The sequence below is a fragment of the Belonocnema kinseyi genome, chromosome 6, assembly GCF_010883055.1.
Source record: "Belonocnema kinseyi isolate 2016_QV_RU_SX_M_011 chromosome 6, B_treatae_v1, whole genome shotgun sequence".
Classification (NCBI taxonomy): Eukaryota; Metazoa; Arthropoda; class Insecta; order Hymenoptera; family Cynipidae; genus Belonocnema; species Belonocnema kinseyi.
In genome coordinates, this window is record NC_046662.1 from 2,168,675 (window position 1) to 2,186,872 (window position 18,198).

General features: G+C 36.1%; 1 long non-coding RNA gene across 3 annotated transcripts; it reads right to left on the reverse strand.

Moving 5' to 3' along the window:
- Positions 1-439: 439 nt before the first annotated feature.
- LOC117174871 lies at positions 440-16,569 on the reverse strand. 3 transcript variants are annotated; one of them, XR_004467387.1, is made up of 4 exons: positions 16,392-16,569; positions 16,103-16,310; positions 7,609-7,734; positions 440-720 (listed from the first exon to the last, which is right to left on the reverse strand). It is a non-coding gene; the product is annotated as an uncharacterized LOC117174871 (long non-coding RNA). The 3 variants fall into 3 exon arrangements; XR_004467388.1 differs by lacking the exon at positions 7,609-7,734 and having other exon boundaries at positions 16,392-16,540; XR_004467386.1 differs by lacking the exons at positions 7,609-7,734; positions 16,103-16,310 and having other exon boundaries at positions 16,392-16,547.
- Positions 16,570-18,198: the final 1,629 nt, after the last annotated feature.

The window sequence follows — 18,198 nt, forward strand, 5'->3', positions numbered from 1 at the left end:
TAATATGGAACCCATTTCCCTACTTTTTGAACCTTTCCTAATACGTGTAGATGTTCGAAAATGGTGGATTGGGCAACAATGTATGCATTTGCCATTTGCTTTAACGTTTGCCTTGACTCTTCATCCAATAAAGCTTGCAAATATTCATCTTCAAACTTTTTGTGCTGACCTGAACGCTCCTTATCTTTTATATCGAAGTCACCACTTTCATATCGCTGAAACCATCGTTCACATGCGTATGTCGCATTTTAAATTAAACTAAATTGAAAATTATCTGTCTGTACAAGCACTGGACAAAATATTCTTATATCTGTAGAATATAAGCACATCCCAACATTTCGTAGAGAAGTTTACGAAATGTAAAATAAAGATAGTAATTAACTGTCCTCTAAACATGTCAAGAAAAAACTGTTTTGTTTGAAATAAAAATTCAACAAAATTAATCAGATAGAATACTTTATTTTTGGTTACATAGTTTGTAATAATTGAAAAAGAAATTAATAATCTTTTCCTGTTGATTTTTTAACGCATTTATAAGTTGGTTTACATGGCTTTTTCACGGGATTACATTGGTCATTTTGCTGTTTGCATGTGTGCTGCTTGTCACATCTTGGACTGCAGGGTGATTTTACTGGGAAGTTTACGTATGTCGCTGCCTCTGTAGTGATGATCATAGTCATCAAAATAAAGCAAAGAGTCACGGTGATCCAACTAGCCATTCTGAAAAGAATTATAGTTTCTTACTTTCTATTTAGAAATATTTTTTAGTTAATACAATCACTATTCTAAATTGTCTCGAGTCAATTTCTTTACTAAAGAATTTTTATTGATAAAATTCCAAATTCTGTCCACACCAATAAAATCATTCTTACATAAGTCAGCCAAATTGCAATCTACTAAAACTCATTAAAGAATAATTACGACGGGCATTTTAAATTAAATATTTATAATAAATTTTTTATTGAAAAACAGTTCTAAAATTAGAAGATATACATTAGTTCATTCTCTTTCGCAATGTTTTAACTCACTCATGGGATAGAAATAATAAATTAAGCTGAAAATATTTGTTTACTCTGAAAATGCCTTCAATAAAAAACACGACTAGGAATGTATTTCGAAAATTATACATTTAACAAAACATAATATTTTTAAAGTTATTTTAGCTTCTTATAAAGAAATTCAGGATAAGATTCTAAATAGCCCGTATTTCCTATTTTTTAAAACTCCATATGCTTGTGTATTTTATCTCTAGAAGAATTAATAATTTGAACAAAGAGTGAAAACCTAGAGAAAAACGTGATTGTTTGTTCAGAATTGGAGAGAGAAACTTTTTTTTTAACTTTTGTAAAGCTTAATATATGCTCATCAATTAATTTTTAAAATAATTGTGATTTGCTTCTTTAAAATTTTTTCACAGAGCAACAATATATAAGCAAATATAGTGACAAAATTGACCATTTTAGCTTTGTGAATTTTCATCTCAAGAAAAAATACAGGTAGAAGCTCACTATCAGCCGAAATTATTGAACATGCATTTATAGAACATAATTAATTACAATAATATTTAACTTAATTATTATAAACAATTTCCATAAACAAATTCTTTATAAAAGAGTTTTTCTCGTAGCTGAATTTATATTTCTAAACAAAAGTGATTGCTGATACCAGGGGCGTCAACTTCGATTCATGGTAATTAACTTTTTAATTTCCTACTTTAACGAAATCTCATTTTATTTTACAATTTTACAAACTAATATTTATTAGTAAATACTGAACGACAATGACGGCTGCAAGTAATTTGAAAATACAACATAATCAAAATTTATTTTTCTCTAAAATCCATTTAAAACTTCATCAAACATTTAAGTAAATAATATATTTTTCACCCAAAAAGAATAACTGAAATTTCTCATTCGGTAACCGATTTTAAGGGAATAATAGACATTGTATAATTTGAAGTTTTCTTGATATAACATTTGCAAACATTACTTAACAAGCATGAAACTTCATCCAATTTTTTCTGAATGTATGTGACAGAATAGTTTTGAATAATTTCACCACGTGCACGAATGATTACTTTTGTTCGATAAAGTTTCCTGATCAATTTTTCTCCTTGTGTTCATTACATTTATGAAAATTTTTTTAAGAATGTCTCTCTTTGACGTTCAATATGTGGACCCCGAAAGAGTAATGGTACGTGGGATGGTGTTCACTGAACATTCCTTACCATTTTTATTAGGACTTTATAATATTTTAAAAATCCGAATTTATAGTAAAACTCTTTTCATTCACATAAATAAATCGTAGTTCGAGGCAAATCGATTACCAATACACTTTATTAGAGAGTAAGAAAGTTATGATTATTTATAATAACTGTATCATCTGTTTCAGACCGAAAAACTTTTTTAATCGACATAATTTCTATTTCATGGTTGAATATAAAATACTTTTTGTTCGTAAATTTTTAAACAAAATAATTCTTACAATTTAGAAAAAAATCATGAAGCTGCAAAAAGGAACCGGTCAAACTGAAATTCCCCCTATCCTTTTTAAGATCCAAAAATCACCATTTCAAATAAAAAACTTAAGTTGTTTGTATTTGCCTTTGTAATTTAAAATTTCTTTATATTTTTGTTTATTTTTTGTAAATTGCTATTCTTAAATTGATTAAAATAAAAAACTTACTTTCTTCAATATGTAAAAAGCACTAATTTTTCCTTCAATTCATCGACTATTTATGCATATAATGAGTGATTTACATTCATGGGAATGTATTTGCAATACGTGGAAACAATAATATATAAGGAATGTTGACATTAAAATTATTTTTAATGAATTTAAATTACAAGAAAATGTTTTAAAGTAATAGTTAATTATTTTCAACTACTGAATAATTGTCTATTTAAAATTAATTAATTAAAATCAAATTTTGCTATGTACATACAAACCCACTTGCATCAAACTAGTTTTTATGATAATTTATACACAAAAAGTGGGCTTCCGTTTTCGGTACCCGTCGCAATTGTGGGTGCTTTTTGTGGTGCTAACTTTTTGGCTGTAGTAAAGGGAATGAGGGACTTTGAGAGAAGATAGGGCAGTGAGTAGAATGTTGAAGGGCTAAGGAATAAGTGACAGTAAAGAAATAGTTAGAAAGGCGGTGAGTGTTTTATAATTGTTAAAAGTGGAAGAGAAGGATTTTTAGATTAGGACCGTTGTGGAAAGAAGTATATTCACGCAGGGTAAGTGACAGGGGAGTGTGGGTGTTGGATGAAGGAGAAGAAACAGTTGTTTACGATAGGTGAGTTATGGTGAGAGAGAGAGAGAGAGAGATTTTGACCGAATTTCAGAGTGGTAGTTTAGAGTTAGATTGAACGATTTGCATTGAGGTTTACAAGCAAAGGAAAAGAAAATGTGACTTAGGAAAGAATACCTGGCAGACATGCCGGTGATACGAAGTCCAGAAAGAACAGAGAGAGGACAGCAGGAAAAGGATACAAAGAGTGGGTCGGGATTAACCAGTGAAACTACGCAAGCGATTGAGGCGAGCAAGATCTTAGAAGGTAGCATTGACAGCAACGAAATTAGTGATGAGGCAGAGGTATTTAAGAGGCTCGTTAAGAGGGGGGAAGGGAGAGTAGCAATCAAATGAAGCAGACTGACGAACGTGCGAAGGCTACAGAGAGCGCACAGTTTACATAGTACGAACGCGAAGGGGTTTTTCGAAAAGTAGCGACAACCACCGACCACGAGTAGCGAAGTGGAGCAGTCGGAGGATAATAAAAGGGTAAGAGAGCAGTTAGATGAGGAAAGGGAACATTAGAAAGCGCAAAAGAATATAAAGCCTCGAGAAACTTATCAGAGGCCTCAGAGAGGAAACCTGAAAAGAGTTTGACAGAGCGAGGACACATAAGGCAGAAGTTAGGGTGGGTGTACAAAAATGAGAAAGAAATGGGAGGAATAGGATGCTCTATAGAAACCGAGAAAGAGGAGGTATTTATGAAACTCGATAGCATAGAAAGTAAACAGATAGGGAGTGAGAAAAAAGCGAGAACTGAAATGAGTTTGCTTGAGGATAAGGTCAGGAAACTAGAATGCGGGGGTGAGGAAAAAGAAAAGGTGAGAGTAGGAGATGTAGTCAAGTGGGATGTTAAAAAACTGCAGAAGGAATAGAAGAAAATTCGCAGATGACTGAATGGAATATAATTAAGACCAGAAGGAGAAGAGAGAGAGAAAAGAAAGCGATATATAGTGATTAAAGGAATAAAAGAGGAGAGTGACTCGTGAAACAAAAACGTAGAGAAGCTGATGAACGATTTTGGGGCTCAGGCGAGAATACATGAAAGAAGGGTAAACAAATGTCATGAAAGTCGGAGAGACGCCATAGAAGAAAAACTGAGAACAGAAAGGAGGAGGGGGGAGGACAAAAAGAGAGGAGTACGTGTGGCTTTCTGGAATGTATCAGGGTTAAAAGACAAGCACAAGGGATTCTTTGAGGCTATGGAAAGTGGGACGTAATAACGCTGAGTGAAACGTAGGTAGATGAAAAGGATTGAAAGGGTTTGAAATGAAAGAACATAAGAAGGGAAGGAAGTGTTAGAGGTATAAAGGTAGGAGGAGAGACCATAGTTTGTGTGTATATTAAGAGAAGGGAAGAGCAAGGTTAGAGAGTATTAAGGGAATTGATAAAAGAAAGGAATGTAGAGCTGGTCTTGGTGGAAGGAGACTTAAAGGCGTGGACAGAAGAGTTAGAGGGGGGGGGGTATGTGATGAAGAGAGCAAAACTTTTGTAAGAAATTGCAATATATTAGGAGAGGAAGGGTGGTTTATCTGCAATGGAAATATAAAAAGATATAAAGAAGGGGAAGTGACGTTTATAGGTAAAGGGCAGACTGTGATAGATTACGTTCTAGCAGAAAAAAGAATATGAAAATGAATGGATAATTTCAAAGTGGGTAATGAAATAGGCTCGAAACATTTTCCGCTGATAGGGACATTGAAATATTATGGATAGCAGCAACGTAGCAAAATAAAGGAAAGAAATGAAAAAAGAAAGTAAAAACGGGCAGATGGGGAAAGGACAAATTGAGAGAATTCGAAGGAAGAATGGCGAATGAGAAGATTAGAGGATTGGAAGGGGAACACGTGGACATTCGCCTTGAAAAGATAAATGAACTGACAGCGATAATGAAGAAAGGGGTAGGGATAGGAAAAGAGGAGGAGAGAATGAAGAGGGGATGGTCGGATGCAGAATGTAAGGAGAGTAAAGATAAAATGAAAAAAAAGGTGAAAAAGAAGATGATCAGAGAAATAGGGAAACTGGGTTATAATAGGAAAAAGAGAAAACATAAAGGTTTGTTAAGTGATAAAAGGCAGTTAGATGAAAGTAGATATATGGAAGATGTGGAAAAAGCGATTGGGAAAAGGAGGGAATGGAAGGAGATCAATAGGGTACAAGAGGGAAGGAAGGGCATCAATGAGGAAATCGAGATATTGAGAACGATATTAAGAACAAGCCTTTGAGGTTTCGAGGGAAAGGGTTGAGAAAGAATATGGGGGAGGTATTCAACAGTATTTGGAGGGCATAAGGAGAACAGAGTGGGTGGTACCGATCATTAAAAAAGGACAGGGCAAGAAGGTAAAGTAGTATGGGGGTATCAAAGAGAAAAGGAAGGGAAGTGGAAGAGGAAGGGATCATTACACACAAGCAGACGGACTTCAGAAAAGGGAAGGGAACAATAGACAAAATCTACATACTGAATGATTCAGTGAATAGGAACTTAGGGGGGAACAAAGGAAAAGCAGTGGCCCTATTGATAGATTTTAAAGCGGCATTTAACTCGAGAAACAGAAATATGTTATGGCAGTTTATGAAAGAGAAGGGAGTGAATGAATGAGTATTCGAAAGAATGAAGAAGATATGCGAAGAGACTAAGATAAGGAATAGGATTGTGAAACAAAAGGGAGAGGTGTTTTAAAGTGGAACGGGGCTCAGGCAGGGGTGCCCAATGAGTCCACTACTACTTAATCTCTTGTTGGCAGATCTGGTGGATGACGAGAAAGGGATGACTCTTGTAATGACAGGGTTTAAGGAGTATGTGCGAATTAAAGACTTAATGATCAATCTAAATGAGACAAGGATAATGTGTTTTAGAAAGAGAAGGACCAAAGTAGAATATGAATGGAAGATATGCGGAGAGAAAGTGGAACAGGTCGTGGAAATTAGTTACCTAGGCTCCTGGTTTGAGTCGAAAAGCGGGGCTGAACTACAGGTAAGGAGAAGGATAGAATGTGCAACTGAAGTAATGTAGTAGGTGTAGGCTATAGGAAAGAGAAGGTTTAAAGATGACCGGAAGATGAGACTGTAGATATTTGATACGTTAATGTGATCAGTCATAAATTACGGAGTGGCTACCTGGGGATCAAAGAAGCACAAGAGGGTGGAAAGTATGCAGGAGAGATTCTTGAGATATTAATGGAAGCGAGCTGAAGTTGTCCAGGATATATATATAGGGGAGGAATTAGGTAGAGGTAAAATGGTTATTAGAAAAATGAAGAGAGCATGAAACTTTGAGGGAAAGCTAAAAGGGCGGGAAGGAAGCAGGATAGCACAAGCTTGTTTTGCGGGTAGTAGTAAGCAAAGAGAATAGGGGTAATACCAAAGGATAAATGTGAGAGGAAGAGAGACAACATAGGAGAAGAGAATGCGATATAAGAACAGAGGTCAGAGTATAGCAAGAGTTAGAGAATGAACTTATAGCTAAAGAAGGGAATGAAAGACTGAAGAAAATCTTGAAAACTAAGTATAATAGATGCTATAAAGTAGTAGAGGCTGAATGAGAACCAGAATATTTAAAAAAGGTAAAAAAGGATAGTACATCGAGCCAGGTTATATGTTTTAGGACGGGAATAGGAATAACTGAGTGCAGGTACTGGTTGGGGGAAGAGGTAAGGAGATGTAGAGTCTGTTATTATGAGATGGAATCATGAAGGCGTGTTTTAGAGAGATGTACAGGGAAGGAAACGGGTCGTGAGATTGTGGATAATAGGATGAGGTGGATCTTGGATGGAAGTCGACGAGGGCATGCTGGATGATGAGACTGGAAGAAATGAGAAAAAAAATATCATATAGTACGGAAAGGCAATCATGCATTTCTATAGAAGGACATTAATGTAAATAAAACGTGAATCTCTGTTAACGGAAATGGTAAGAGGAAACAGAAGCCCAGAAGGCTTCATAATCAGCAAATCTCGTGAATAATTGTGTGAAGTCTACAAATAAGTACAAATAACCGTTCACAGAATTATCATTGTAGTTCAGCAAAATAAAATATCAAAGGCCAACCCAATCTATCAATTCTTTCTAAAGTTATCAAGCTAACAGACTAAACATCCAGATACACACAGACGGACAGACAGGCCGGCAAAATCGCGAAAACTTCTTTTTCGGATTTCACGAGTCTCGAAAGATGGATGTTTTATAGAAATGGGGGGCGGGGGGGTCAGATTTTTCACAAATCAATAGCCAACCTACTCAACCGATCAAGCCCGGGACTTTAAGATACTTTTACACAATAAATCATCCAGAATTTTATAAATTGTATAACTTACGTTCTTTGTAAATTAGAGGTGGACGACAGTCAACAAATTTAACTTCAGTGTCTTTTACTGTGTATTAAAATAGTTGGCGTCTTATCTGCTCTTCTGGATCGTATGAATTGGTGTTACTGATGTTGCCTATTTATACAATACCGCAATGTGGCTATCAGCAAGACTTTCAAATGTAGACAATCAAAAGATAATAATATTGTTATTTTTTATGTTATATCTTCTTCATTCTCTAATGTAAATAATAAAAAATAGAGGTTTCTGTATTTACTTTGGCGACACGTGCTAATTAAAAAAATTATCAAACTCACGACTGCGGTAGATATTAGGAAACGGTTGAACAGACAAGCATTAATTTTTTATGGTTATAAAACCTTGTATGTCGATATATTTTTATGTCATAGTCATGAAAATACCTATCAAAGTAACTGTCATAAAACTAAGATTTTTATAGCTATTTAAAGGATTACCTTGGAAAAGATGTTTGCGGATATTATTATTATGATATTTCGAAGAGCTGAGTAAAAAAACAGAAACATGAAAAAAATTATGTTTACCGATAAAAATAAAACTACATATATTTGTTTCTGATCAAAAAAATAATGCTGGTCAATCCATAAGAGAATAAAAAATAAATTCAGGAGCTAAAACATCATTTTCAAATATTTTTGTACTTAACTATTCTTTAGCACAAGAGTTGTTTTATATTTTATATTTCTTACAAACGATTTTTTGAATTTGAACGAATAATTGGTTATTAGGCTAGAATGTCGGCGCTAGCCGTCTAGATTTTAACCTTAAAATTTTTAATTTAAAAAGCCGATGAATAGATGATCAGTACCGGTATTTTGCCAATCTAAGTTGTTGAAATTCTACTGATTTAATTAGAGAAAATGATGAACAGAGATCTGGAGAAATAAAACAGTTGGAAGAACGGGTATCCTGTCTAGAAATTAGAAACGAGCATATGGGGGAAAATACAGAAAATGAGAAAATAGTTAAAGGGAATGGAAAGAACGTCCGAAGTGGGAATAAAATATTGAAGAAAAGACTCAGCGAGATAGAAAGAAGATTAGAGGTGGAAGAGAGGGCAAAGAGGAAAAATAACATAGTAGTTAAGGGATTAAAAGTGGAGAGTGAAACAGGAGAAGCAGAAATAAGAAATCTTTTGCGAGACATTAGAGTGCAGGTAAGGGTAGAAGGAGTCAAGAGAATAGGAGCAACAAAGGAAGAAAAAGAAGGAATGTTTCTAGTCAAAGTGGGAAGTAAGGAGGAGAAAAAGAAAATTATGGAGGGAAAAAAATTATTGAGAGGAAGAAGGGAAAGAATTGAAGAAGATCTGACATGGATGGAGAGGAAAAGGAGATGGCAAATAGAGCAGAGGGCTTAGGTACAGAGGCAAAGGAGCCATATCGTGTGAATAGGAAGAGACAGGTTATGTATAAATGGAGAGGGATGGTGCTGGGACAAAGAATAAAAAGAATGAAACTTGGGCAGATGAGAAAGACTGAAAGGGAATAAAAAAAGGTGTTACCAAAAGGTTATGTGTGGACAATGCAAGAAGCAAGAAAAGAACACGTTAAAGGGAGATGGATGGGCGGCATGATGTCAGGAGTGAAAAGAGAATTAGCAGTAAAAGGGATAAAAGATGGGGACATGGAGGAAAAGGATAGAACAATTACAAAAAAATTGTAATTGGGAAACTAGAAATAGCGGTGGTGTGTTTATACATAAGTAGAGAGGAAGAGAAAGACTGGAGAGTAATGAGGAGGTGGATGGAGGAAAAGATGGAAGAATTGGTTTTAATAGGAAAGGACTTGAATGCATGGCTTGGCGAACAAGGGGGAGGCTTATGGGATGAAGAAAAGGAGGCATTTATAAGGAACTCTAAACATAGAGAGACGGCAGGGAGGAGAGGAAGTAACTAGACATAATAGGAGAAGCAGGACGGTTTAGATGCAATGACAATGTAAAAGGAGATGATGAAGGGGAGATCACATTCATAGCAAAGGAAGCAACAGTAATAGACTACATCTTGGCTGAAGAAAGGATGCGCAATATGATACGAAGTATGAGGGTAGCGAATGAGATAGGGTCCGAGCACTTTCCAGTCATAGTTACAATAAAAGAGGCGTCAGTAAGCGCGGCAGAGGTAGAAAGGAAAAACTATGCGAAAGAAACACGAAAATGGGAGTCTGGGGGGTAGATAAATTAAAAGAGTTTGAACAAAAGATGGAAAAGGAGAAGGTTAGGTAGCAAAATAGGAGGGAATAGACTTGTTAATTGAAAGGTTGAAGGAGTCCATTTAAAAGGTAAAGGATAAGCTGGGTACTATTGAAGAAAGAGTAGGGGGAAAAAGAGGCTGGTGGGAGGAGGAATTTTGGGACAGTAAAGATAGAATAAAAAAGTGTGTGAGCAAATGGAGAAGAGGGGAAATGGAGAAGGAAGAGTATAACAGGAGCAAAAAAGAAGAAGCTGGAGAAGAAGAAGCTGCGAATGAAAAGACAAAGGGGAAAGGAAAGGGAAAAAGAAAGGCGTTAACGAAGAAATATAAAAGGAGGAATGGTCGGATTATTTTAAGGGTCTCTTTATGGGAAAGCAAAATAAGATCAAAGGGGAAAATTGTAGGATAATCCAAGGAAAAATGGAGGAAGGGACCAAGATAACAAAGGAAGAAGTGGATGAGGCAATAAATAGGTTAAAAAGAAACAAGGCGACAGGAGAAAATGGGATGGAGAACAAAGCGATGAAGTTTGGAAAAGGGATTAGGGATGGGATGTGGAAGATCTGCAACAAGGTCTGGAAATGGGAAGGTTAGTCGTTAAAGTGCACGAAGAGTACGTCTTGTCAAGAAAGGGGAAGGAAAAAAGGCAGAGCAATACAGAGGGATCACTCTCATGTCAGCCTGTTATAAAATATATGCAGAAATCTTAAGAAAAAGGTTGGAGAGTCAGGTAGAACAAAAAGAAAGTAGCACACATAATAAGACGGGATTTAGAAAAGGGATGGGAACTATATACAACATCTACATACTTAACTATTTAGTTAAAAGAAATTTGGAAAGAAAGAAAGGGAAGCTAGTCGCTTTGTTCGTCGATTTCAAAGCAGCGTTTGACTCAATTAACAGAAATGTGCTATGGCAGGCAATGAAAGAAAGGGGTGTACAGGAAATGCTAATGGAGAGGATAAAGGAAATGTTTACTGAAACCAGGATTAGGGTGAAAATAGGAAAGAATAAAAGGGCAGGTTTTCTGGACAGGCCGAGGTCTAAGGCAAGGGTGTCTGTTGAGTGCATTACTATTTAGTATCCTACTGGCAGGCTTAGAGGAGAATCTAAAGGAGAAAGGGAAAGGAGAAATGGTTTTGGCTAACAGAAAACTATACTCTATAGCATACGCAGACGACGTAGTTCTATTAGCAAATGATGAGAAGAGGATAAACCTTATGATGAGAATCTTCAAAGAGTATGTGGGAACAAAAGAGCTGACGGTGATCGTAGATAAAACAAAGGTGATGTGTTTCAGAATTAGAAACAGCAAAATAAATTACGTTCGGAAGATGAACGGACAAAAAGTGGAAATCGTAAGGGAGTTCTGTTACCTAGGTTTTTGGTTTGAGGCAGAAAGGGGAAACGAGCTGCAGGTGAGGAAAAGAATTGATTGTGCGAGTTAAGTAATGGGCCAAGTATGAGGTATAGGAAAGGGAAGGTTCAAGAACGATTGAAGAATGAGGGTCTGGTTGTTTGATGCCTTGGTGTGGGCGCTGTTGTGTTATGGTGTGGAGATCTGCGGATGAAAGGTACATAGGAAAGTAGACATCATGCATTAGCGATTTTTGAGGTGGGTAATGGGGGTTAGCTGAAGTTGCCCAAGATATATGTTGAAAGAAGAGTTAGGAAGAGAAAATATGGTTACTAGAAAAATTAAGAAAGCCTGGAGGTTTGAAGAGAATCTAAAAAGTGGAGAGGGAAGTAGAATTGCATAAACATGTTTCGGCGAAATTCTTAACAATGGAGCGAGAGGTAATATAGGAAATTCAAAATAGGAGAAAGAAAGGGGAAAAATAAGTAGGGTGTGTAATATTCGAGAAGGGGTTATGGAGTGGCAGGACATAGAGTTATAGCTATTGGTTAAACAAGAAGAAAAGGGATGGACAAAGATTATAGATTCGAGCTACAATAGATGGTATATAATGGTCAAAGTGTTGACAGAACCAGAATATCTGCAAAAAATAAAAAAGGAACAAAAATGGAGTAGGGTTGTACGGTTTAGAATGGCAGAAGGAGTAAAAGCATGCACATATTGGATAGATGAAGAGGAAAATTCATGCAGAGTATATGGATATGAAATAGATTCATGGGCACATATATTAGAGAGATGTACATAAGAGAAAGAGGGACAGTTGAGTATGGATAAGTATGTAAGATCGTTCTTGGATGGTAGTGGACAGGGATTGATGTGGATGAAGAAATTGGAAGAAGTAAGGGAAAGCAAGGGAGTATTTACAATTCCATCCTTAGTCTAACTTAACTACTACTTATATTCTACTTTTTCGCATTACGCAGGATAAACAATAGTAACAGTAGTGACATTACTTCCTAAAATAAGCGAGCTTCCAGGGCTACCGTTTCCTCTTACCTTAAAAAAACGCAGTTTCCACGATATTGAAAACAATTTTCGCTTTTTACTGTCCCTTTTCAGGATCACCCGTTTGGCTCTGCCCTACTCCCTTACTTTCCCTTCTACCAATTTCTTCATCCACATCACTCCCCGTCCACTACTATCCAAAATCCATCTTACACACTCATCCACACTCAAATGTCCCTCTTTCTTTCCAGTACATCTTTTAATACATGTGCCCGTGACTCTATTTCGTATCTACATACCCTGCATAAATTTTCCTCTTCATCCATCCAATATTTGCATGCCCTCACTCCTTCTCCCATTCTGAACCGTACAACCCTAATCCATTTTTCTTCCTTTTTTATTTTTTGCAGATATTCTGGTTCCGTCAACCCTTTGAACATCATATACCATCTATTGTTCCTCGAATCTATAATCTTTGTCCATCTCTCTTCTCCTTGTTTAAACAATGGCTCTAACTCTATGTCCTGCCACTCCATAACCCCTTCTCGAATATTACACACCCCTCTCATTTTTCTCCCTTCTTATTCCCATTTTGAATTTCCCACATTACCTCTCGCTTCATTGTTCCGAATTTCACCGAAACAAGCTTGTGCAATTCTACTTTCCTCTTTCCTTTCTAGCTTCTCTTCAAACCTCCAGGCTCTCTTAATTTGTCTAGTAACCATATTTTCTCTTCCTAACTCTTCTTTTAACATATATCCTGGGCAACTTCAGCTTACCCCCATTACCCAACTCAAAAATTGCTTGTGCATGATCTCTACTTTCCTATGTTCATTCCATCCCCAGATCTCCACACCATAATACAATAGCGCCCACACCAACGCATCAAACAACCAGACCCTCATTCTCCAATCGTTCTTGAACCTTCTGTTTCCTATACCCCATACTTGGCCCATTACTTTACTTGCACATTCAATTCATTTCCACACCTGCAGCTTGTTTCCCTCTTCTGCCTTAAATCAAACACCTAGGTAACAGAACTCCTCCACAATTTCCACTCTTTGTCCTTTCATCTTCCAAACGTTATTTATTTTGTTGTTTCTATTTCTGAAACACATCAGCTTTGTTTTATCTACGTTCACCGTCAGCTCTGTTGTTCCCACATACTCTTCGAAGATTCTCATCATAAGGTTCATCCCCTTCTCATCATCTGCCAATAGAACTACACCGACTGCGTATGCTAGAGTGTATAATTTGCTGTTACCTAAAACCATTCCTCCTTTTCCTTTCTCCTTTAGCTTCTCCTCTAAGTCTGCCAGTAGGATACTAAATAGTAACGGACTCAACGGGAACCCTTGCCTTAGATCTCGGCCGGTCCAGAAAACCTGCCCTTTTTTCTTTCCTATTTTCACCTTATAGTTCCCATCCCTTTTCTAAATCCCGTCTGATTATGTGGGATACTTACTTTTTGCTCTATCTGACTCTCCAACCTTTTTGTTAATATTTCTACATATATTTTATAACCGACTGACATGAGAGTGATCCCTCTGTATTCCTTTGCCTTCTTTCCTTCCCCTTTCTTGACAGGCGGTACCACAAGTGCTGTCTTGCACTCTTCTGGCCAACCTTTCCCTTTCCAGACCTTGTTGCAGATCTTCCACATCCCATCATTAATCCCTTCTCCTCCAAACTTAATCGCTTCGTTGTTCATCTCATCTTCTCCTGTCGTCTTGTTTCTTTTTAACCTATTTATTGCCTCATCCAATTCTTCTCTTGTTATCTCGTTCCCTTTTTACATTTCTCCTTCGATTATCCTACATTTTTCCCCTTTGATCTCATTTTGCTCTCCCCCTAATAGACCCTTAAAATAATCCGTCCATTTCTCCATTTTTATTTCTTGGTTAACGCCTTTCCTTTCCCCTCTATCCCAAATTACCACATCCCACATCCTACCTTCTTTGATCGCTTTTTGAACTTCTGCTTTATATTCTTCCTTTCCCCTATGTCTTTTTATTTCCATCATCTGCTTATGTTCTTTTTTCCTCCTGTTATACTCCTCCTTCTCCATTTCCCCTCTTCTCCATTTGCTCACACACTTTTTTATTCTGTCTTTACTCTTCCAAAATTCCTCCTCTTATCAGCCTCTCTATCCCCCTACTCTTTCTTCAATAGTACCTAGCCCACCCTTTACCTTTTTACTGGACCCCTTCAACCTTGCAATTAGTGAGTCTATTCCCTCCTCTTTTTCATACCTGACCTTCTCCTTTTCCATCTTTTGTTTAAACTCCTTTCATTTATCTACCCCGCAGATTCCCATTTTCGTGTTTCTTTCGAACCCTTTTTCCTTTCTCCCTCTGCCGCGCTTACTGATGCCTGTTATTAGTGTAACTATGACTGGGAAGTGCTCGAACTCTATCTTATTCGCTACCTTCATACTCCCTATCATATTGCGCATCCTTTCTTTAGCTAAGATGTAGTCTATTACTGTTGCTCCCTTTCCTATGAATGTGATCTCTCCTTCCTCATCTCCTTTTATATTGTCATTGCATATAAACCATCCTGCTCCTCCTATTATGTCTAGAAACTTCCTCGCCTCCCTGCCTTTACTTCATCCACCTTCTTATTACTTACTACTTCTTGAATTGTCCACACATAACCTTTCGATAGCAGCCTTTTTATTCCTTTTCAGTCTTTCTTATCTGCCCAAGTTTCACTCATCATTATCACATCCCACCTTTCGAACTCCTCCCAAAATCCTTTATTTTTGTTCTTCACACATGACACATTTCAGGAAGCTATTTTCACGTTTCTCTCTTCCCTTCCCTCTTCTCTGCTCTTCTCTTTGTTTCCCGTTGCCTTTTTCTCCTCCTTACTCCCCACTTTTACTAGAAACATTCCTCCTTTTCCTTCCTTTGTCCCTCCTATTCTCTTTACTCCTTCTACCCTTACCTGCACTCTAATGTCTTGCAAAAGATTTTTCATTTACACTTCTCCTGTTTCACTCTCCACTTTTAATCTCTTAACTACTATGTTATTTTTCCTCTTTGCCCTTTCTTTCCTCTCTAATCTTCTTTCAATCTCGCTGAGTCTCTTCTTAAATCTTTTATTCTCATTTCGGACGTTCTTTCCATTCCCTTTAACTATTTTCTCATTTTCTGTATTATCCCATTCTTGTTATTTCTCTCTGACCTTTTTCACTTCCCCCCTTACATCGTTTCCCTGCCTATTCATATCCCTATTCATGCCATCCAATCTCTTTCTTGTTTCCTCTCTACACCCTTTAAAGAGAGTTTCCAATTTTTCAAACATCCCCCCATTCCTTCTATCTCTGTCTGGCGTTTTCCGTCTAATTCTAACTCTCTTGTTATCCTGGTCCCCTTCTACCTCATCTTCCCCAGCCAATCTTTTCCTTTTTTCCTCCCCTTAACTGATAGTCGTGCTTGCCTTTCTTTGCGATTCGTCCAGACTTCTGTTCGAACCCGCGCTGCCTAGCTTGTTAAGGCGCTGTAAAATTGAGGGCCTTCCGCGTTGTTTGCCCGTACCTGAGTCCGCTACCCTCCCGACCCGGGTCGACTTCTCGGCGCTTTCATCAGCGCTGCTGTCACTGCGATCAACGTCACCCATCCCCCCACTTATAATACTTTCACAACGTCAGCTGTTGCAGTCACTATGGTTTTCTGCTCTGTGCGATCGTCCAGTAACTGTTGCCCTCTGGCGTCAGTTTGTGAACTTCGCGTCATCGGCGTCCTACCTTACCCAATGCTTCGTGACGTTTCCCGCCTTTATCACCTACCTCTTGCCCCCCTGACCAAGCAACTATTTTTTCATTCCTAACCTCAAAAACTTCACATGCTCCAAGTTTTCACTTCAAACAACTCACTTTCACCCTTCACAACTTTGCCTTCACTCACCCTTCTTCCTTTACAATCGATCTCCGCACTTTCTGCCTTTACTGCATCCATTCACCCTTATTTCCTTCACTATCCAGATACACAGAGACGGACAGAAAGGCCGGCAAATTCGCGAAAACTTCTTTTTCGGATTCCAGGAGTCTCGAAAGCTGGACCTTTTACAAAAATGGGGGGCCTGGGGCAGATTTCACACAAATCAATAGCCAACCTACTCAACCGATCAAGCCCGGGACTTTAAGATACTTTTACACAATAAATCATCAAGAATTTTATAAAATGTATAACTCACGTTCTATGTAAATTATAGGTAGACGACAGTCAACAGGTTTAATTTCAATGTCTTTTACTGTGTATTAAAATAGTTAGCGTCTTATCTACTCTTTTGGATCGTATGAATTCGTGTTACTGATGTTGCCTATTTATACCATACCGCAACGTGACTATCAGCACGAATTTCAAATGTAGACAATCAAAAGATAATAAAATTGTTCTTTTTTATGTTATATCTTCTTCATTCTCTAATCTAAATATTGAAAAACTAGAAGTTTCTGCATTGACTTTGGCAACACGTGCCAATTAAAAAAATTATCAAACTCACGACTGCGGAAGATATTAGGAAACGGTTATACAGAAAAGCATTAATTTTCATAATTTTAAAACCTTTTACGTCGATATATTTTAATGTCATAGTCATGAAAGTACCTATCAAAGTCACTGTCATAAACCTAAGATTTTTATAGTATTTTAAATGATTACCTTGGAAAAGACGTTTTCGGATATTATCATTACGATATTTCGAAGAGCTGAGTAAAAAAACAGAAACACGAGAAAAATTATCTTTACTTATAAAAATAAAACTACAAATATTTGTTTCTGATCAAAAAAATAATGCTGGTCAATCAATAAAAGAATAAAAAATAAAAAAATAAATTCAAAATAGGGAGCTAAAACGTCATTTTCAAAAATTTTTGTACTTAACTATATTGTATTGTCTTTTTGTAACTGCAATTCTGCAATAGAAGTTATGCTGGGATTTGTATTTGTAAGAAATGATAATGCATTTTATTATACTTTGATGCTTAAAATATTGTATGTAAGAATATAACGACAGAGTCAATTTCCATAAAATCGGACTCTTCTCTTAATAATGCTCCTCGGTGATCCTCCTACATATTGATAACTTTTATTACCTGAATCTTATTTAAAAAATTAGATCATTATTTAACAATGATTTTTTCAATCATAAATAAATCTACATGAGAGTAATAGTTATCAATAAACAATAGTATAATTATAATCATCAAATAAATAAGTTATTGATATTTGATAAATAAGCAAAAATTAAATATTGCAAATAAAAACAATTAATAATGATAACTTAAATCAAAATGATCGAGATTTTCAATATTTCATCAGTAATCAATAATTAAATATTCCAAAAATTGGATTATGAGATTTTAGAAATATATTTGGTATATTACAAAAATGTTTATTTACATTTTCTGGTCTTTTTTATTTAAAATCATATGAAAATTATATTTACATAATTTAAAAGCAAGGAGATAATACTTTAAGTGTGAAATACAAATGCTAAATTATTTTAGCTTCGTTACAAAGTCTAATTGTTTAAAAAATATCACATTTAAGAGTTCGTTTTTTCATTGTAATGGAAAACAATATTTTAGGATTCATCATATTCCTTATTTGTCATCTATATAATTTTATTTATTATATAGTGGCATTTTGTTTTAAAAGAACAATACAAAAAAATTAGTTCTTTATCATCATATTAAAAAGTGTTTGAGTATCCGGGACTAACACAAAATAATGGAAAAGTGATTAAAAAAATCATAAATTAGCAAGAAAAAAATTTTTATTATAAAATAAATTGTTAAATTCCCATAAATATTTCTATTGCTTAAATTTAAGATTTTCGAAATTTAAAATTTACCAAAAATAATAAATGAATTATTAATTAATGATTAATTCTATTGTGAGTTTTTCTGATATTGTGGTGAAATTTGAGGTGAGTGGATTGTGGAAGTGTGTGGAAGGGTGTGGAGGTGAGAGATCTAATTGAGGGATTGTCAGATTGC